This window comes from Pinus tabuliformis, chromosome 9 (genome assembly GCF_031772625.1).
Source record: "Pinus tabuliformis cultivar Carrire ecotype Pingquan chromosome 9, CPIR1, whole genome shotgun sequence".
Lineage (NCBI taxonomy): Eukaryota > Viridiplantae > Streptophyta > Pinopsida > Pinales > Pinaceae > Pinus > Pinus tabuliformis.
Window position 1 is genome coordinate 1,110,676,180 of NC_142307.1, and position 23,195 is coordinate 1,110,699,374.

At 37.7% G+C, this 23,195-nt stretch overlaps 1 pseudogene; it reads left to right on the top strand.

Moving 5' to 3' along the window:
* The first annotated feature begins 20,372 nt into the window (after positions 1 to 20,372).
* LOC149152546 (protein BONZAI 1 pseudogene) lies at positions 20,373 to 21,263 on the top strand (annotated as a pseudogene).
* The last annotated feature ends 1,932 nt before the right edge of the window (positions 21,264 to 23,195 follow it).

The window sequence follows — 23,195 nt, forward strand, 5'->3', positions numbered from 1 at the left end:
AAGTGTTGTGCCCGAGTCTTTTAAGGCTTATGTGATGTTTAAACATTACGATAGTCACATATTGGAGTCAGAGGGGTGATAAAGGCGTATATGTAGTGTGACTATGGTAACTGCGATGACCGATTGCGATAAAGGAAATTATCGGTAATTGTGCAAAGGCCGAGGATCAGGGAAAAGGTATGATTTATGTTGTTTTGTGTGTTATCGATTATAAAGGGTTTATAGAGTATTAAAGCGCCGATAGAAGGGTTTTAATCGTTAAGTTCAATTATAACCTAAAGTTAAAAAGGGGGTTTGTATATATGTGCGGAATAAGGATTTATAAAGGTTTATGAGGGGTGATCAAGTCTCGATGAAAAAGTAGAAGAGGGTTTAGACTTTGGTTAGTCTATTAGCATGTTTCCACATCAGTTCTAATGGAAAGGGCCTTAACCATCACCATTGTTGAAGTTTTGACCTGGTAGATCATATAAATTCTTGGGGAAAATTATTTATGCATAGGTCTACATGCATACTGTGGGTAAAGTAGGGGTTACCCTGTGTCACATTCCTTGAGAGAAAAAAAGTTCCCCATCATCTTGACATACTTCCATGCCCATAAAGTAGTGCATGGGTGCCTAGTCCTTCATCTCGAACCCTCTTACAGGATCCTCCTTGAAAGAATTGATCAACTTATCATCACCTGTCATAATCAAATCATCGACATATAAAACAATAATCAACAATTTACCTTCCACCACAATGTGGTACAGGTTCGCATTCACTTCACCTTTGGTGAAGCCCAACCCAGTGAAGTAGCTATCATTCCTGGTATACCAAACATTGGGTGGTTGGTTCATCCCACACAACACTTGCTTGAGTCGGACACACATGTGACTCAAGGTCAAAGGTCTCAAAACCTTCATGCTGCTCAATGTATACCTCTTCCTCAATATTTCCATTAAGCAAGGCTGCATTTACATCCATCTGATGTATCTTCCAACACATTTGGGCTGATAGTGCCAATATGGATCTAGTCAATGAGTACCTTGGAATGGGAGAAAAGGTCTTATCATAGTCAATCCCCTCTACCTATGAAATTCCACGGGCCACAAATGTGGCTTTATGCTTCTCCAAACTAAAATCCATTTCTTTCTTTACCTTGTAAAGCCATCAGGAACTCACCACTGACTTATATGCTGGTCTTGGGACCGCATTCCAAACATTGTTACGAATAATGGAGTCATAATCCTCCACCATGGCATCAACCCAAAGAAGTTGCTGCACTGCCTCCTCAAAGGAAGATGGCTCTATCTAAACACATCCGCTCATAAGGGAGATGTATCCAGTGTACCTCTCAGGTGACCTAATTTTCCTGCACTATGATGTGGGTGCTCCCACATTCTCTCTCACATCCTAAAATAACATGTTGGCCTCTCTGGTGCGCTTTCTCCCATCTCCAAAAGACTCTGCCTGAGTAGATGTCTCCACTATCGAATCCTCTAGATGTGACTGCTCCACATCAATATGAGGCTCCTCAAACTTAGGAGCTAAAATCTCCTCAACCACATGTAGATGAAGCTCCCTCTTAAGGGAACATCACATGGCCTTATCCTCATCGAATCTGATATCCCTATGAACCACTGCCATCCTATTGGTTGGTAGGTAAACCCGATAGTTGTGAGGTGTATTACTGTACCCCACATATATCCCCAACTTTGTTATCAGCTCAAGCTTCTCCCATGCACCTTTGGTCACATGGAAATATACTGATGAACCAAAAATCTTGAAGTGACCAACATCTAGTCTCTTCCCTAAGAAATCCTCCTCTGGTGTACTTATCCCAAGCATCTGATGCAGGCTTCTCTTCTACAAATAAAAATTTGTGTTGCATGCCTGAACCCATAAGTATAGTGGTAGGCCCTGTTCATGCAACATCGCCTGTTTTGTCGCTAAAATTCTTCTGTTCTTCCTTGCAGCCACCCCATTCTACTATGGGTTATGGGGCACCGTCAACTCCTGCTTAATCACTTATGCCACGTAGAAGTTCATAAACTCATTTGAGACAAACTTACCACCGTTATTACTCCTCTGAGCTTTAACCTTACTGCCAAACTCTTTCTCGACCAATGCTTTAAACTCACAAAAAATTGTCAAAGTTTAATATTTCTTATACATGAAAAGGATCCAACATTTACGAGAAAATTTTTCAACAAATATAACATAATACCTGTGTTTGTATGTGGATGTTGTTAAGAATGTTCCACACACATCTAAATTGACTCGCTCTATAAGCACCTATGCTTGACTATACCTGTCGTGAAAGGAAGCTTTTGTGAATTTTCCCAAAGTCCACCCATTGCATGTATCTACTTGGTCTAGCGTACCTTTGGGAAGGTCGGTAGAAATCAACTGCATGATTTACAAAGCCCCATGATGCAAGTGATCGAAACTCCTTTACCATAACTCACCAATGTCTCCACTCTGCACCTTTTGCGCTTTCCTGCTCAAGGAAACAGAGTCTTCTACCTCGAAATTGTAGAGATTCTTCACCCCAATCCCTATCCTCTTTACCTGTCCCATGGCTATGTGATGAAGGAATGCCTTTCCTTCACTAAATATTACATGATGGCCTCTATCCTCTAGCATGGAAATATATACCAATTTCTTCTTCAACTTGGGAACATACATAACATCTCCCAAGGTGATAGGAGTAACCGAATCCCTCTGAAAGGTAAACATACCCAATCAATTAGCACTATACCTCCTGTCGTCACCCATCTCGATATGCATCTTGAGATCCTTCTCCTCCAGATCACTGAAAAGCTCCTTGTCTACAGTCATGCAGAATAAAGCTCCAATATCTAGGTACCATACACTACCCATCATTAATGACACCATGCATGCAATGAGGGTAAAGACCAATTCGAATTGAGAGGCAAGAGCTTGACCCACCGCTCCTCCTGAGGACGTATTCCTAGACTTCTTGAGCGGACAATTTGTAGCAAAATGTCCTAGCTTGTGAAAATGAAAGAACTTGACTTTCAACATGCCTTTCTTCTTGTCACCAAGACAAGAATCCGATTTGGAATGGGATGCCTTCCCCGTCCCTTTCTCTGCCTTACCTGCTAAGGCATAATTTTCCTCATCACCAGTCTTTAATGAGGAACCGTCTTTGGTGTTCCTTTTGATCTCCTCCTGCATCAAATCTTACCATAGTCGTTCCCAATACGGAAGATTCTCCCTCCCATTGACAGAGTCCTAATAACTATGCCAACTCTTGGGGAGTCTTAGAAGATATAGGCTCACCATATCATCCTCGGAAACAGTACTCTAAACACTTCCAAGCTCATCTTGACAATGAGTTAACTTGGTCAAGTATTTCTGAAATGAGTCACCCTTCTCCATCTTGATCTTTCTGAGTTTTTCCTTCGATGCCAACTTCCTATGGTCACTGCTATTATGAAACAGGTTCGTCAATTTATTCCACATTGAGTATGGAGTTTCCTTGTCATGGAGACTCGAGACAATGTGGTCTCGAAATCCCTCAACAATAATTCGCCTCACCTTTGCCAGACACTTCTTCCATTTGGTTAGATCATTAGCATATGACACTGGTGGCTTAGGAATGTCTTGATAATTGAATTCCTTGAGGAAATTGTCCTCTACCATTGCTTCCATCCTGTCCTTCCATGATATGTAATTTGAGTTTCCTTCGAAGGCATACTCGACTCTCAAACTGTAGAAATACTCGAGTATGAATTGGAAATTTGAATTTCACCTGTAACTTATCATGCATATTATTCCTCCTTTATGACAAGAATTTGTCAGTCCTCCTATATATGTGCGCATGTATTCTCACTTAAGAAGGTGGTGCATTGTTATACCAAGAGTTGGGGAGATTGAAATATATATATATATATATATAGTATGAGAGGGAGAGACTTGGAGAGTAGCCAATTTCTTTCAAAATGAATTTTAAATTCCTAAATTAAATTACTAAGTAGCTCTACCCAGTGGAGCTGACTAGGAGTGGTATTGGGAGGAAGTGAAACTTATCTTCTTCGTCTTTCCTTGTATATCTCTCTACTACTATATTTTGGTACTACTTGTGAGCTTATACAACTTGGGAGTTCTAGGGGGAGAAGTTCTTCCTGGATATGGTTGGGAGGAAAACCAGATGGTTCAAATGAGTTGGTTAAAGAATCAGAGATGGATCATATTATCAGCGATTGGAGTTGAATATATTATCAGGTATAATTTTAATTGTTCTAAAATTGTAGTATAGCATTAGCATAAAAGAAAAAGTAGAAATTTAAATTGTTGTAAGCATCTAATTTTGGTTTAAGATTATGTTATCTGAAATCTTATTGGCTAGTTGAAAATGAAGACTAAGAGTAGTCTATATGTATGGATGTTTAGATCTCAAGATTGGAATTATTATTGGTGTAGTTTATGGTACTAACCTTGGTATTGTAGCATTTGAGAAAGGAAAGCCAAATATTTCTAAATGTAATTATAATGAAGAATTGTGAAAGAGGTTGGGTAAGAGTTTCATGACTTATGGTTTTGTGTTGTTTTAATTGAAATAGGTAATTAGATGCATTTTAGAAAGGATTTCAGGGTATGTTTGCAAAGTGTTTGACAAAATCCCTGAATGAGTAATGCTATCAATTTATTTATGCATGAATAAGTGCTAACTTTCAGCTTGCAAGAGAAGTAAGAAAATGGACATGTACCCAAAATATACCTAGAGGAATTACAGAATCAACCCTTAAAAGAAAATTCAAAAATAATGGCAACTAAAATATCATTTGGAAGATCAAATACTTGAGGTAAGTTTCAGGTAAATTTCAGTTATGGCTTATGTTTGATATTCTTATCAATAATTCAATGTTTTATGATTCAAGTTTTTGGTATAGTACTATTATAATTTTGACATAAAGCCTTAATGGTTGTAGCATTCAAGGTTTCCATGTGTTTGTCAAATTGTAGCAATGGTTGCAATAATCTTGTCAAATTATGTCAAAGGAATTAGCTTGCAGGTTGTAAAATGTTTCAAGAACTCATATGGTGGATTTAGAAATGTCTGAATTCAATTAACATATCTTAGTAGCATAACTTTTGGTTGTCTTTTCTCATGTAGAGTTGTAGATGAAAGTTTGTATTCCATGTGTTTGACAAAAGTGGTAAATGAGACATTAAGGATCTAAATTTTTGTTGTTTTAAATAATTGCATCCCTGGAAGTTTTGGATGTGATTCAACCCAACATTAGGGGTTATTTGTGACCTATGGACCTATAACCCCACATTTGATTCCGAAAAGCCACTTCTCAGAATCCAGGTCGTAAATCTGTGCGATTTTGAGGATTATTGCTTCCAATTGTGTTTGTCTGTTCTCGAGTTTTTGGTGAAGGGTCAAGATGATTTAGTTTTTGTTTTAATATGTAATATTTGAAGTTTTAATTTATTAATTTTATGATTTAAATAGGTTGAGTAAGAATCTTATATTCATATTGCTAATGGTTGTCAAAATTATCTTAAGAGATAATGGCCGCCAAGTGTTTGACAAAATGCCTCAATGGTTGTCTATTGTATGTTTGAAAATTTTTTGTCATAATGTTTCAAAGACTATAGCTATTTACATTTATGAATTGTTTATAAATAAATTCCTAAGTGAAATTAGGATTTTTAACCCAGATGTTTCTGAAATGTTTTAATGAATATGCATGATAATCCCATTGAGTTAAAATTCATGTCAATAAAGTCAAATTTGGGTAAGTGAATTGTTGTAATGTCAAATTACATATGAATTGATAATTATTGGATACCACTCCTATAGAAGCTAAATTCTACATTTAAGTTAAGAATCCATATGCATGTTATTTAAAATAAAATCAAATTATTCACTGTTGAACACATTTAATTACAAAAAAAGTTACAATTATCTTGTTGGAAATTGTGGCTCATAAATTTTGATATTTATTCATCCCACTAAAGACTCTTTATTTTAAATATTATTTTTGAGCTTGAGGATCAAGTGATGGTTTCCATTTGGTATTTTGGCTTTGGTGTTTGAGTGAGACGTTGGCTTTGCCTTGTCTTTGGATTTGGAAACAAAAACAAAAAAACAAACATCGCATTTTGAGTATTATTGTTCAATATTTCTCTATAATATTGATGGTTGGTAAGGTGGGACCTTACATATGGTATCAAAGCCAACTAAAATGCTAGGGCCTAATGGGCTAACATGCTTGCTTGTAAGTTGAGAATGTATGAAAGTGGATTTTGCATGCATGTTGAATTATTGTGTATGTTGACATGCAAGCATATTGGTTGCATAAGGGATTTTAATATTATTATGTCATTTAGAAACTCATGAAATAAAAAAAATTCTTTCTTATATTCCTTTATATTTTTGCTAATAAAAATTATTGGAAATATGTTAGAGGACTTAAAGATATGTTGGGAAAGGATGTGCTTGAGAAGTTGGGGTTAAACCCAAGCATATGAATGACTTGATTGCCAATGGGTTAGTGAAATATTTGGAGTGCATGCATGGTTGCATATATGTTTAATGCATCATTATCAATGTGACATGGGCCTACTAGGTATCTTTACTAGCTGAAATTGTATCTACAAAGAAAAATATTGCTCCAATCTAAACTATGGTATCATGACCTTGGTGTGTATGCTTTGGGAATGTGTAACAAGCATAAGGTTGAGATTCAATTAACGTGACGATGGAGTTCATCATGTTAATTTTGACTATTTTCTTATCTACACTAATCAAAACATAGCAAAATCTAACTTGAAGGATGTCACTTTTCACTTGAATGTAGATTGACGAGTAATGTATGTGCATTAATTTGATGTGTTAAAACATGATTTGGGAATACATTCTTAACTATTGAGAATGGAATTCATATGATTTCCTTGACATTATTTTGTTTAGTTTTGGTTGACATTATGCATCAAATAACTTGAAATTACTCAAATACTAGGTTGTGGTATGACCTTCCTAATAAACAAAAGGCTTAAATGACTGGTGCATGGAGGGTTGTGGAAGCCATTTTAAGGAACACTTGAAGGTTATGTTTTTTTTAAGTTATGTATAGGTGTGGAATCCATACTATAATATATGTATGAGCTAATGTATAGGTGTGGAATCCATACTAGCATATATCTATTAGGTAAGGTATGGGTGTGAAATCCATGCTAACATATATCTATAAGATAAGTAATTCTTTTGGTTAGAATGAACAAATTATTTTGATGAAATATCATAGACATGATTAAGGAGGATTGGTTATTTGCAAAATTTAAATGGATAGAGGTTCGTAACATGAATTTTATTGAGATTTAAGTCCATTACTTACATTTTATTACAATTGAAGATATTAAGAGTGGAATAGTGAACACCATTACGTAGTTTAGGATGTTTGGAACTACTGATTTTGATATATGGAGTCATGTGTGAACTAGGTATTTGTCCTCTAGTATTGTAATTCTTTTGTATGTGTTAGATTAAGTAGAATTAAATTTATTTTCAAATTGTTGAAATGCAGAAAAATATTATTGTGATAAGTTGATGAAATATCTTTTCTATTGGCTTAATACAAATTAGATCTAGGAAATCCATAATAGTTTCCTTAATAATTTTATCAATTGCGTATTGGTTGAATTCTATTTATACTAAATTAATTAGATAAATTATGAGGATTGAACTCATGAACTGCTGTAAACTATTGTTTGTTAGGAAATTGAGTCAAAATTGATATTGTTTATGACTTGATGAACTTATTTCTTGAAATTTGATTAACTTGTAAATTGTTTAGAAGATAAACATGTTTTGTGGTGAGAAATTTCTTTTATTTGAACTTAAAGGAAAAAGGTACATGATTAATGAAAAATTTATTTGAGTTCTTGTTAAATTGGAATTGTTGCATGATTTGGAAAGCTAAGATGATTGTATTGTATGTGGAATCAAAGAGATTGTTGGAATTAGTAATTTTTTCTTGGATGTATAGTTGTATGAGTAGTTATTATTCCTAAAAAAGGTTGTAATATTTTGAGAGGGTGGTAATTCTCCTTAAAAGGAATGACTTAGATTTATGCTAGAAATTCCCTTATTACAATCTAAATCTTATTTAAATTCAACAAGACTATTCATATTTTCATAAATGTATGGTTTTCATAGCTTGTTTTTGCATATGCATTAATAGTAAGGAATAAGACCTGAAACCGAATGAATTTATTAAATATTGAATAGAAATCATGAGAGATTTTATAGATGGAAAACAATTTGACTTACACTTATCAAGGTAGATTCAGTAATATACATAATGTATTTGCATAATTATGAGAGTTTTTCTTGATTACAAGCTGCTTTCAAATATATGATTAATTTTCTTTCGAAAAGAAGATCTTCTCACAAAGTAATTCATAATTGATTCTCAAGTAAGATAAGTGAATAATAATGAAGGTTATGGGAACTAAAAGAATTGTCTATAATACACAAGTGGGTCAAATAGGACTGTATGGAACCTTAGCTTGTTAGTTTTAAAAAAGAAAAATTGTGTCTTGAACCTCCAATTCCGATTTTTCCTAAAGATTAAACATTTAGTAAAAACTATAGGTAGATACTAAATATTTTGATTGCAAGGATGTCTTATGGAATGAAAAGAGTAAAATTGGATTGAGAAGACATAAATCAAGTGGGATGTAAGAGTGGATTTTATATATGAGGTCATGTTTTGTGTCAATTGTATGCGAATGATTTTATCCTTCTTGTATGCAAATTTGATTGTGATATGGTATGGACCATCATTGTTGTTTATAAAACCAATGTATGAGATATTTATATCTTTGAAAGATCAACATACTATAGAACGAGGAAGATGACACATGTAGGATTCAAGTAGACTATGAGAAAGAAAAACATGTAGAATATCAAATTATTATAGGTAACTAAAGTAGATGTCATATCAATTACATAAAATGGCATTATGATATGGTACTATAAATTGTATTTCTAGTTTTTATATAGAAATATTTGGCATTTTATATCAAAACATGCATAATATGGCATGTATATATTTTCTACCTGATTAAGAATGGTATGTTTTGGTTTTCATGGAGTTGCTTCCAATTTAGAAAACATTAATTTATGGATTGGCATGAAGAAAAAGAAATCAAATAAATATACATAAGGTTAACACCTTATTGATAGTAGAATCGAGAACTAAGTATCTTATGACTGTAGGAAAAACATCGAGCCAAGTTTAGCTCAAGAGGGGGAGTATGTAGTGTCTCTTCTTCGTGAGATCACTTTGATGACACTTGGAGAGGGTGATTTTGATGTAGTGATATAAATATTATGCATGTGAGACTTATGTATATGCTTGTATCATATAGTCCTGGTTTAGGTCACACGGTTGGTACATACTTATGATAAAGATGGATTTTGGTAAGACTAATTTTGGTTAAGTGCATATTATCGATGTTTTCTCTTTTGGTATCCTAGTTTGGACATAAGTGTATGACATAGATGGTGATCCAAGATTGAGACAAATAGATCCATGGATGATCATGGTTATGTGGAACACATGGTTAATTACGATTTATGTATGATACATGATTTTTATGATTATATATGCTTAATCTTGTACCAAGAAAGATGTCGCAAGGGTACGTGGTTATTTGAAAACAAGGATGTTCAAATTATAAATGACCGTGGAAGTCATTTCTTCAAAACCAAAATGACTACAGAAGTCATGCACAATTCTTGGTCTTGGAACAATACCTTACCAACAAACTATCAGATGGGTATGAGCTCGCAATCAGTACCTTAAGGTGAAGCACAAAGTTTCAAAGTAGAGTAGATGAGAAGCCAGGGACATTAGGGCGCAGAGTCCTAAATCCATGGAAGATAAAGACAAGGAGTCTTGGATCCATAATAAAAGGATTAGGCTATGGATTCCTAAATCCATGAAAGATAAATATGTGGAGTCTTGGATCTATAATAAAAGGATTAGGGTGTGGAGTCCTAAATATTTAAATTATCAAGATGTGGAAATCTTGGATCCTTGGAGTAGATTAGCACACGAAGTCCTCAATCTACTAAGGCACGAAGATGCATGCGATAGGGATGTGGAATTCCTATTCTCCGAAAGAAAAATACCATTCATGGGTAGCTCAAGGATGAATTTCCTTAATAAAATATCATTACTAACAATTTTGGAGTTACTTTCTAAAAATAGAAAATCATGTTTAGCATCTCAAGTATGAATTTCCAAAAATACTAAATCACCTTGCATAAATTGGTAATTAAGTGTAGTTGAAGGAAAATGACTTAAATTATCATTAATAAATCCTAATAGTTCAATATCGACTTAATCCTCATTATTATTATTATTATTATTATCTTTTATGAGACTATGATATTATTATTAAAAAGAAAATTATAAGTCACCTTCATCTCCTCAATCACTTCATACCTCTCTCCTTGATGATTCTCATGGATATATGTAACTCTCTCTCCCTTTTAATAATACAATGCACTCTCTTTTATGCAGTCATCAAAGAATGGAATATTTCTCTTACACTCATTAAAGACATGTCATAAAATATTCCTCTTACGCTCTCTTTAATGCATAGGTTACACTCTCCTTAACGAAGGAATGCATACCTCTCCTTAATGGAATGAGTTAGGCTACTCTAAATGGAGTAAAGGCATGCATATTACTCCTCCTTTATGACAATAATTTGTTACTCAGATCCTATATATGTTTCTCATGTATGCTCACTTGAGAAGGTGGTGGATTGTGATACTAAGAGTTGGAGAGATTTAAAAAAAAGATTACGAGAGGGAGAGACTTCGAGAGTAGTCATTTCTTTCGAAATAAATTTGAAATTACTAAACTAAATTAATAAGTATCTCTACCTCGACGAGATGACCATGAGTAGTATTGGGAGGAAGTGAAACTTATCTTTGTCGGCTTGCCTTGTATATCTCTCTACTTTTATATTTTGGTACTGCTTGTGAGATTATACAACTCAGGGGTTCCAGGGGGAGAAGTTATTTTTCGCTATCATTGGGAGGAAAGCCATATGGTTGGAATGAGTTGGTTAACAAATCTGAGATGGATCATATTCTCAATGATTGGAGTTGAATATATTATCAGGTATAATTTTAATTGTTCTAAATTTTTAGTTTAACATTAGCATAAAAGAAAAAGTAGAAATTCAAATTGTTGTAAGAATATAATTTTGGTTTAGGCTTATGTTATCTGAAATCTTATTGGCTAGTTGAAAATGAAGATTGAGAGAAATCTATATGTGTGGATGTTTAGATCTCAAGATTGGAATTATTATTGGTGTAGTTTATGGTACTAACCTTGGTATTGTAGCATTTCAAAAAGGAAAGCCAAATATTTCTAAATGTAATTATAATGAAGAATTATGAAAGATATTTGTTAAGAGTTTCATGACATGGTTTTATGTTGTTTTAATTGAAATAGGTAATTAGATGCTTTTTAGAAAGGATTTCAGGGTATGTTTGCAAATTGTTTGACAAAATCCCTGAATGAGTAATGCTACCAATCTATTTATGCATGACTAATTGCTAACTTGAATCTTGCAAGAGAAGTAAGAAAATGAAAATGTACCCAAAATATACCTGAAGGAGTTACATAATCAATCTCAAAAGAAAATGCAAAAATAATGGCTGCTAAAATATGGTTTGGAAGATCAAAGACTTGAGGTAAGATTGAGATAATTTTTAGTTATGGCTTATCTTTGATATTCTTATCAATAAATCAATGTTTTTTTATTCAATTTTTTGGTTCAGTACTATTAGAGTTTTGACAGAAAGCCTTAATGGCTATAGCATTTGGAGTTGCCATGTGTTTGTCAAATGTAGCAAGGGATGCAATAAGCTTGTCAATTTATGTTGAAGGAATTAGCTTGCATGTTGTAAAATGTTTCAAGAACTCATATGGTGGATTTATAAATGTGTGAGTTCAATTAACATATCTTAGTAGTATAACTCTGAGTTGTCTTTCCTCATGTAGAGTTGTAGATGAAAGTTTGTATTCCATGTGTTTGACAAAAGTGGTAAATCAGACATTAAGGATGTAATTTTTTGTTGTTTTAAGAAATCACATCCATGGGTGTTTTGGATGTGATTCAATCCAAAATCAGGGGATATGCATTTGTTTTGAACATGTAACCCCCATTTGATTTGAAAAAACCACTTTTGAGAACCTAGATCGTAAATTTAGGTGATTTTGTAGATTACTGCTGCCAACTGTGTGTGTATGTTCTAGAGTTTTTGGTGAAGGATTAAGATGATTTAGTTTCTATTTCAATATGCTAATATTTGAAGTTAAATAGGTTGAGTAAGAATTTTATATTCATGTTGCTAATGCTTGTCAAAATTGTCTTAAGAGATGATGGTTGCCAATTGTTTGAGAAAATGCCGAATATATTGTATGCTTGGAAACTGTTTGTCATAATGTTTCAATGAATGTAACTATTTACATTTATGAATTGCCTCTAAAAAAATTCCTAAGTGAAATTAGGATTTGTAACTGTTAGACACATACATGGCAGCAACAAAACCTAAATGATAAGCATGAGAGAGTATCTATTATTAACAAATGATATACATTTAATTTACATTCATGATCCAGGTGGATATTGGTGGCCACCTGCCAAGTCCACCTGGACCCCCACCATTGTTTCTCTCAGCGTTTTCAGTTTCCTTAATTGTAGCACAACTTACTATTTTTAGCAGTTTTTCGGGTCCTGAACTTCTGGAGCCATTTTGAGGCCCTAAACGACGTTTTCTGGGAAATCTGGGGGCCACATGGGTCCATGGACCGATGTTGCCCTTCCCAAAGTGGTAGTGCTCGGATAGATCTTTCTAACGAGCTATTGTACGCGTCAAACGGAGATCGTATGCCAAAGTTACGACCCCAGGAAGTTGATGTACCAATTTACCCAAACGGGGCCCACAGTTTGGCGTTTCATCTCCTAGGGTTAGGTTTTGGAATGTTAAGGGTTGTCCATTGTTTCTCAACAATAAATAGGCCTTCGAGCCTCATATGAACACAGTTCAGAGGCATGTAGCCACCACATCTCTTCTCAGAGATAAGCTACCATCGCCCTAGCTAGTTTATTTCCATTTCTAGTTGTAAGCATATTTCAGTATTTTCCATTAATGAAATGAAGTATTATTTCCGCTGCATCTTTGTGTATATGGTTCTCTGTAATTTGTTGCGTTCCTGTTTAAATCCGGATTAGTGGTATTAGAGCGGTCTTCTTTTTCTCTGTTTTTTCTTTGCATGTCCCCAACAAGGTCGGGATATAAGGAGTTAGGGCTTGAACTGGTTGAACCTTTGCAAGACCAGCCTCGTAAATCCCGACGGCCTCCCATGGCAGATGAGAAGAAAGACGAGGGGGCAGGAGATCCCATCAAAATCTTGCTCGAGGAAGCCCTCAAGCGACAACGGAACGCGATGATGAACAGCTTTGCCCAGATCCTTCAGCGGCTACCCAGAAGCAACGCATCGGCTTCCAGCAGCTACTCTGGAAATGCCACACCCTTTAAGGTATAAGTCAATTTTGAAATCCCCATATTCGAGGGTCAAATAGACGCAGATGCCGTAGATAAATGGGGGTAATCTGCTAGAGGGTTATTTTTCTGTTCATGAGTTTTCGAGTCGGGAAAAGATTGTTTTCGCTCTTCTCAAAGCAGCCCCCCACGTCAAGGACTGGTGGGAAACCTACTGCGAGCAGAAGGATGAAAGTACTAGCCCACTATTTTCAGCTGCACCCACCTGGAATTCATTCCGGGATGCCATCAAGGAGCAGTACTACCCTGTCGGAAGCTATGAGGATGAATACATAAAGTGGACCACGCTGCGGCAGGGAAGGGACCAAGACATGCCGGAGTTCACCAATCTTTTCCATACCCTTCACACAAAGTTGGGTATCAAGGATTCGGAGCAACATTTGATACTCAAATACCGTGGCTGCCTGCACAAGTACATCCAAGAAGAAATACAATTCCTGAACATCTCCTCGCTCGGCGCAGCATACCAATATGCCGTCAAGGTTGAGCAGAAATTTAAACAAAAGAAGCGAGACTTTGGATCTGCGAATCCAAAGCAGGGGAAAGGTGCCCCTAAACCACAGAACAAAGGACAAAGCCAAGGCGGGACAGCCCAAGACAACTCGCCGAAGCTGCAAGCAAAGAACAGCGCCGCGAAGCCGAAAAAGGACACTGGAAAATGGTGTGAGTTCCATAAGAGATCCACCCACAACACAAGTGAGTGTCGGGCCAAGCAGTCATTGGTGGCTGAGCTAAAGGTTTCAGAATCAGATGCATGTTCTGACTCTGAGTCAGAACCCGATAAGGGGAATGAAAAAGGGAAGTAGATCATTGATGCGGATCCCAACGCCACTGTTGCTACCACCAAGATCCAGAAAAATGAACCCGAAGATCCAGAGGAGGAGGAGCGTCTCTTCCACTCCCAGATGTGGGTAAAGGGCTCCCCGATACAGTTAATTGTTGATAGCGGGAGTCAAAAGAACCTCATTTCGGCAGAGGTCGTGAAGCGGTTGGGCTTATCGACCACAGCACATCCACAACCATACACCATTGGGTGGCTTCACCAAGGACGAGATCTTCGCTTGAGCCAGTAGTGTCGCCTTCCATACAACATCAAGCCCTTCACGGATGAGGTATTGTGTGACATTTCTCCCCTTGAAGTTTGTGATGTATTATTAGGACAGCCATACTTGTGGAAGCGACATGTTGTGTATGAATCAAGGCCCCATGCTGTTATTATCACATTGGGAAATAAGTTGTACAGGATACCAGAGGTAGCGCCACCTACCGCCATCTCTTTGATTACTGCAAAACAATGCAGTAAGATCATTTCCAAAACCAAGAAATTTGTTTTCCTGATGATACGCCCTCAAGGAAAGAAGAAGACGGTGGCTGCAGCCTCCAGACGGGGTCCCTCTGCACGACAACTACATATGGACAAGGTTGTGGAGGAGTACGAGGACATATTCACCTCCCCTGCAGGGGTTCCTTTGCACTGTCAGGTCAAGCACTCCATCGATCTGACCCCAGGTGCGCCGCTACCCAGTGGACCAATTTATTGGCGCTTCGTTCTGGAGAACAATGAAATCAAGAGGCAGATTCAGGAGATCCTGCAGAAAGGTCACATCCGTCCGAGTTCATCGCCTTGTGGGAGCCCGATTGTGTTGGTACAGAAGAAGGATGGGACGTGGAGACTCTGTATTGACTATCCAGCGCTGAACAAGATCACTGTCCGTAATAGGTACCCGATCCCGTGGATTGATGACCTCCTGGACCAACTAAAGGGAGCGAAATATTTCAGCAGGATCGACCTGAAGTCAGGATATCACCAGGTACCAATCGAACCCTCTGATGTGTGGAAGACTGCATTCAAATCCAAGGAGGGCCTTTTTGAATGGTTGGTTATGCCTTTCGGATTGACAAATGCTCCTGCAACCTTCATGAGGCTAATGGATGACATCTTGCGGCCATTCACCAACTCCTTTGTAGTAGTATACTTGGATGACATTCTGATCTTTAGCCAGAGTTGGGAAGAGCACCTCCACCACATCCGACAGGTTCTCCAAACACTGCAGCAACACAAGCTATGTGCCAATTTGGAGAAATTCACTTTTGGCATGACCAAGGTTCAGTATCTGGGATACATCATTGATGAACAGGGGGTGCATGTCGATCCAGCCAAGATCCAAGTCATTCAGGATTGGCCCTCTCCAACCACTCTAACAGAGCTCCGCAGCTTTCTAGGTCTTGCCAACTTCTACCGCAGGTTCGTGTTGGGGTTTTCTCATATTACTTGGCCCTTGAATCAAGTCACCAAGGGAGGGGCGAAAGCAAAATTCTTTTGGTCTGAATCTCAACAGAAGGCATTCATGGAGTTGAAGGATCGCCTCTGCACGGCACTAGTGCTCGCGTTACCAGATTTACAACAACCATTTGAGGTCGAGACAAATGCCTCTGACTATGCTATTGGGGCAGTCCTTACTCAACATGGACATCCAGTGGCATATCACAGTGAAACACTTTCAGACACAGTCCGGAAGTACCCCACTTATGATAAAGAGATGTATTCCATTGTACAGGCTTTCCGACAATGGAAGCATTACATTTTGGGGAAGGAAACGGTCATCCACACAGACCACCGACCCCTGCAGTTCATACAGACCCAAGGGAAATTGCAGAATGATCGCCATCAGAAGTGGTCTACATACCTGCAACAGTTCCACTTGAATATCAAGTATAAGAAGGGCAACACCAATAATGTTGCATATTGCCTCAGTCGACCACCGATCATGGCATTAACCACCGTGCTCAACTCTTGTGGGCACGAGACTTCTGATTGGCCACTTCTCTACAAAAGTGACCCAGAATTCGGCCACACATACCAGACACTCTTGGAGGGTCGGAATGTTCCAGATTTTCACCTCCAGGATGCCCTGTTATGCCACTTGGGTCACCTTTGTGTTCCTTCAAGTGAGCGTGCCAAGATGATTTGGGAATCACACTACAGTCGGGCTGTTGGGCATTTCGGGGTCGAGAAAACAGTGGCAGTACTGCAAAATTATTTCTATTGGCCGAATCTTCGACAGGATGTTGGGAAGTACATCAGATCATGTATTGCCTGTGCCATTGCCAAACCAACCATTAAGAAGCACGACCTCTATACCCCGTTCCCTACCCCTAGTCAACCTTGGGAATCCATCTCCATGGATTACATGTCAGGCCTTCCTTCCACTAAGCATGGAAATGATTGTGTTTTCGTGGTCGTCGACAGGTTCTCGAAGATGGCCATTATGGTGGCCTACAAGAAGAATATCATAGCAGAAGCCACTGCTAAACTCTTCTTTGAACGAGTGTGGGTGCACTTTGGGATCCCACAATCTATCATCTCAGATCGGGATAGTCGGTTTCTCAGCACATTTTGGTCCAGTCTCTGGTCAATGCTGGACACCAAACTCACGAAGTCCATAGCCTTCCATCATCAAACTGATGGCTAGACAGAGGTTGTAAATAGGATGATTGTGCACATTCTGCGCATGTATAACTCAAAGCATCAACGCACATGGGATGAGAGCCTCCCCTATGTTCAGCACAGCTACAATCGAGCTCTTCACAGCTCCACTGGCCATAGCCCTTTTCAGGTGGGTTTGGGATTCCAGCCACTATGCCCCATTGATGTGGCCATGCCACTTGCAGCTACTCACATAAATTCAGCTCATGTCTACTCCGAAACAGATAAGGCCACCAGCTTCATTGAGCGCATCCAACATATTCACGAGCAGGTCCATGACATTCTTGAGAAATCAAATGCAAAGTACAAGGAGCGACATGATCAACATCGGGTGCCACACAAGTTTCAGGTGGGCGACAAAGTCTGGTTGCATTTGCAAAAGGAACGCCTTACTGGAGCCTATCGGAAATTGAGACCACTCCGATATGGTCCTTACACCATTACTAATGCTATGGGAGACAATGCATTTGAGCTTAGCATTCCCCCATTCCTTGGCCTGCACCCAGTGTTCAATGTGGACCGCCTTCGGCCATACTTTCCACCATTGCTAGACACATCCGACATTGCAGAACAGCTCAAACCCACAGAATTAAATCCAGATTGCATGGAACAAGCTGCAACTGATCGGATCATGGACACATAGATTAAGAACACTCGCCAACAGAATATCCAACTGTATCGAGTTGTTAAAGCAGGCCAACTCCTTCAGCAGGGCAAGTGGCTCACCAGGGAACAAGTTCAGCAAAAGTTTCCTCATCACATGGAGGAGCTCATCGCAATGGGGACCATTGCTTCCTAAGGGGGGAGGAATGATCCAGGTGGATATTGGTGGCCACCTGCCAAGTCCACTTGGACCCCCACAATTGTTTCTCTCAGCGTTTTCAGTTTCCTTAATTGTAGCACAACTTACTATTTTTAGCAATTTTTCGGGTCCTGAACTTCTGGAGCCGTTTTGAGGCCCTAAACGACGTTTTTTGGGAAATTTGGGGGCAACATGGGTCCATGGATTGATGTTGCCCTTCCTAAAGTGGTAGTGCTCGGATAGATCTTTCTAACGAGCTATTGTACATGTCAAACGGAGATCGTATGCCAAAGTTACGACCCCGGGAAGTTGATGTACCAATTTACCCAAATGGGGCCCACAGTTTGGCATTTCATCTCCTAGGGTTAGGTTTTGGAATGTTAAGGGTTTTCCATTGTTTCTCAACAATAAATAGGCCTTCGAGCCTCATTGTAACACAGTTCAGAGGCATGTAGCCACCACATCTCTTCTCAGAGATAAGCTACCATCGCCCTAGCTAGTTTATTTCCATTTCTGGTTGTAAGCATATTTCAGTATTTTCCATTAATGAAATGAAGTATTATTTCCGCTGCATCTTTGTGTATATGGTTATCTCTATAATTTGTTGCGTTCCTGTTTAAATTCGGATCAATTAATATCACCTTTGGTTTCGTATTCCAAGGTATCTTGGACTTCCTTAGACTATTTAACTTCCACACGAACCCTTAGAGGTTTAGGTGTCAACCATTCTGCCCCTTAATCCGAAGGGTTATGTATGAGTCTAAGAAGAGAGCTATAATATAAAACATGCAAAAATGCATGGCAACACTAGGCTGAATGTGCTCTCTAAAATGTTTGTATAAGGGATGTGGTTTAAGGATGACCACGAACACTGGAATGCTTAGTGCAATTCCTGGAACCCTTCCAAAACTGGCATGAAGCTCAAGTCTTCTGCTATAGGAAATGCTCCTGATGTTTTGAAGAGGGAAACCATCAATCATGAAAGGGAGGTCTCATCTCGCATAACAGGGAGAACCTCAACCTAAAAAGGGATGTCTCAACCTTTGATGGTTTAAGGATGACCAACAACTCTGGAATGCTTAATGAAATTCCTGGAACTCTTCCAAAACTGGCATGAAGCTAAAGGCTTCTGCTAGAGGAAGTGTCCCCAATTCTTTGAAGAGGTATCACCAATTGAAGGCATGCTCAGGGGCATATTTGTCTCTGGCTATAACTCTGAATCTGGTATGGCAGGTTGTGGCTTAGGCTAGCTTGATGTGGCTTTGAAGCTTGTAGATGACCATCATTTCCCCCCCTGTCAGATATAAGGTGAGAAGATGAAGAAAAATCAACTACAAGATTGTTCAATATTCGAGAACAAATCCTGTTATATGAGCGAAATATATTCTTGGCTGTTGAAGCCCATTACCAAGAAGCGATCCATCCAAGTTGAATCTTTGTTCTTGTAGGAGGTTTGTTTCTGAAGCATATGTTTGAAGAATGAATGGTTTTATGACAGTGCTTACATGGATGAAGATAAAAAAAATGATCTTTTGCATGACCAACTCAGTCATAGTGTTGGCATTTCAAAATCTATTATTGCTGTTGTGGAAGAGGGGAAAAATCTAGAACAACTGAAGGTGAACTGTTGTGAAGGAATACAACACTCTAAAACTAGATGAGCCTTGAGTAATCTGGAATATGAAATGACACGTCGTTGTCATATCCAAGACCAGTTTTGTGCTTGTTGCGGACAAGCTCTTCCTAAGGTCTGATGACCGAATTGGGAAGTGCAGACTGAATTTCTGCATCTTTATGCGAAACTGCTCTTGAAATTGGCACTTGATGGGGATCAAACTCAACATTACTGACTTGATGACTTGCTGGTTGTTGATAGGATCCTATTTCAAAATCAAATAAGGGATGGTTCTGTTGTAACTCCTCTTGCTGTAGCTTTGTCTCAAGCTGCAAAAACTCAATATTCTCTTATGCATTTTCTAGACACATTTTAATATTGGAAAGAGAGGTTTTGTTGATCTTAACCATCTCATCAATAGTGGAATGTATCATATTATCTAACAACTCTAATGCATTATCAAGTCTGGTCATTTTCTTCATTATCAATCTTACACTTTAAAGAAATCGATCACAACTATTAACAAATGAGGAAGAAGAAGCAACAATCGCTCACAATTCAATGTTACTACAATATCCTCTATTCTAGAAAGTCACATAATAGTTCTGACTGCTTTTGTGCTCTCACATCGATAACCTACCTCTACCTTTGTTCAATTTAATGGCAATCGGTTTGTAATATCCTTCTTAGCCAAGGATCGAATCAACGAGAACAATTTGTTGTCCTCGTTTGAGATATTCCTCCTGTACCGGCTGGAATAACATGAAAAGAACAAGTGGACTCTTTCTTCAGGAGGTTGTACTCGAAAAATTATGAAGGATCTATGACTCTCACTCACTTATGAAACAAACAAGATGGATCATTTGAAGAACTAGGTCGTACTGAAGTAATTTTAAATTCTTTGGATCCTCTCTAGATAACAAAACAAAGAATCATATACTATTTTGAGATTCTCCAGCCATTACTTTTCAGAGTGTATGATGTTGATAGCAAGTTTCACAATGTACCAGCCAAGATGCTTCGTTTGGATGAACAAAAATTTCTCCGGAAGGCAGAATGTTTTATGTTAGAGATAGTGACAAAACCAGGTAGAATTCTGACCCTCCCGCTCAGACAAGGAACTAAACACAAAGGACCAAGCCCACGGCTACCAAAATTTGGAGAGATAACTCTACAAGTGGAGGAGACTATCGATTCAAAAACTATGGTTGAAATGGTTTTCCGCTGCGCTTATCTGCCAAACAAGGATCTATTCTCCAAAAGTGACCCTTTTTTAAAGATATTCAGACCAACTGAAAATGGGCATTTTGTCCCAATGTGTACGACAAACATTAAAATGAATGACCTAAATCCACTATGGAAACCATTGACTTTGATCATACAACAGATTGGGAGTAAGGATAACACGTTAATGGTTGACTACTACAATTTCAACAATAACGGGAATCATGAGTTGATTGGAAGGATGTAAAAATCGTTGGGTGACCTTGAGAAGTTTTATATAAGTAGGAGTGGAGAGAACTTCTATTTACCAACAGGCAATAGTAATCATCATAAAAAGGTATTGAAGGGTCAATTGTTTGTAGAGAAGTTCTCAGCAAGCACAAAGCATAGTTTCTTGGACTACATTGCCAATGGGTACAAGTTGAACTTCATGGTGGCTATAGATTTTATAGCTTCGAATGGGAATCCATGGTTACTAGATTCTTTGCACTATTTGGACCCATCGGGCCAATTTTAATGCAATCAACGAGCAATATTGTTGGATGACACATTGGCCCTGCTCGAATAATTTTGGATGACTATCCGACAAAACGCAAAAGGAATCCATCCAACTTCGCACACTTTAACATAATCTTGGCCTCCAACTCCACCGATGGTCACAACAAGTTTTCCGGTAAAACAACAACATTGGCTCTCTTTCCCTGACACCCTTTGTTGTTACCTCTAATTGGGCAATGCATGAGTCATCAATTATTTCTCTCTCTGCTCACAAAACTGTTTCTTTTTTCATGTAAAGCATTTAAATAGATGCAACATTCACCAAAACTTGCAGGTGTTATGCACCATCCCATGCAGGTATTCACACTTCAGAACTAATTCACGAACTATTCACATAGCAAGGACTAGCCAATGTGGTCAACATAATCAGCACGAAGTCCAACATAAGGTAACAAGAATATGAATAGAATGTAACTCACGTATGAGCCAACGAATGAAACAAAATGCTAACAGTTTAATGCACAAAGAATTTCAAAGCACATTACTCCATGCAAACTTGAATAACATGAACTAACGACTTGCCATAGCAGTGATAGATCTTGAATAGAACTAACAACATTATATAATATGAACCAACAAGTCCTTGAATAACAATGACAACTTTAGATAATAAACAACACAACAACGATTTTCCTTTGACTAAGAGCCATCACATCTGGAACGACCGGCTCTCAATGGAATGACCGTCTCAACAATGGTTTGCAACAAATGATATTCAATGCAAATGTAATTCAGTGCATAAATTCCCTACTGAGGTCATTCAAGTGACTGCATAAATTTCAGGAATGCAGAGGAGGTATTCTTCTTCAAAATAACGCAAAAACAGATATGGCATGCTCATGTGCATTTGGTAGCTAGGATGGACAGATGCGTTTCTACAAGACAGTGTAATTGTGCAGGGAACATTTCTTAGAGCTCCTACAGAACTGGGAAAAGATGGCAGCTAGAATTTAGCTAAAAACATATTCATGACATGCACAAAGATGCCACGAAACAAGTGGCTCAAATTGGAGCAGGGCAGGAGTACGCCCGCTCTGATACCATTTTAGACACATACATGGAAGCAAGAGAAGATGAATGATAAACATGAGAGAGTATCAATTATTAACAAATGATATACATTTATAGTACATTCATATCACCTTTGGTTTCATATTCCAAGGTCTCTTGGACTTCCTTAGACTATTCAACTTCCATACCAACCCTTAGAGCATTAGGTGTCCAACAGTAACCAAGATGTTTATGGAATTTCTTAATGAATATGCATGCTAATCCCATTGAGTTAAAATTCATGCTCATAAAGTCTAATTTGTGTAAGTGAATTATTGTAATGTTAGATTAGATATGAGTTCATAATTATTGGAAACTACTCCTATAGAATCTTAATTCTCCTTTTATGTAAAGAATTCATAAGCATGTTATTTAAAATAAAATCAAATTAGTCACTCTTGAGCACATTTAATTACAACAGACGTAACAATTAGCTTGTTGGAAATTGTGGCTCATAAAGTTTGACATTTATTCATCGCACTAAAGACTCTTTCTTTTAAATATGATTTTTTAGCTTGAGGATCAAGTCATGGTTTCCGTTTGGTAGTTTTGATTTGGGATTTGAGTGAGAATCGGATTCGTCTTGTCTTGGGATTTGGAAACAAAAACAAAAAAAAATCACATTTTGGGTCTTACTGTTCAATATTTCTCTAGAATATTGATGGTTTGTAAGGTGGGACCATATAAACAGGGGAAAGACTATAATTTTGATTCAATCTAGAATTAAGATTAAATTGTAAATCCCAAAATAGTTTACAAATTTACTAGATATTAAAATGTTGATGTTAATGAATTTTCTTTAATAATTTGTTATTAAAGAAAATTAAATGAAAAATATAAA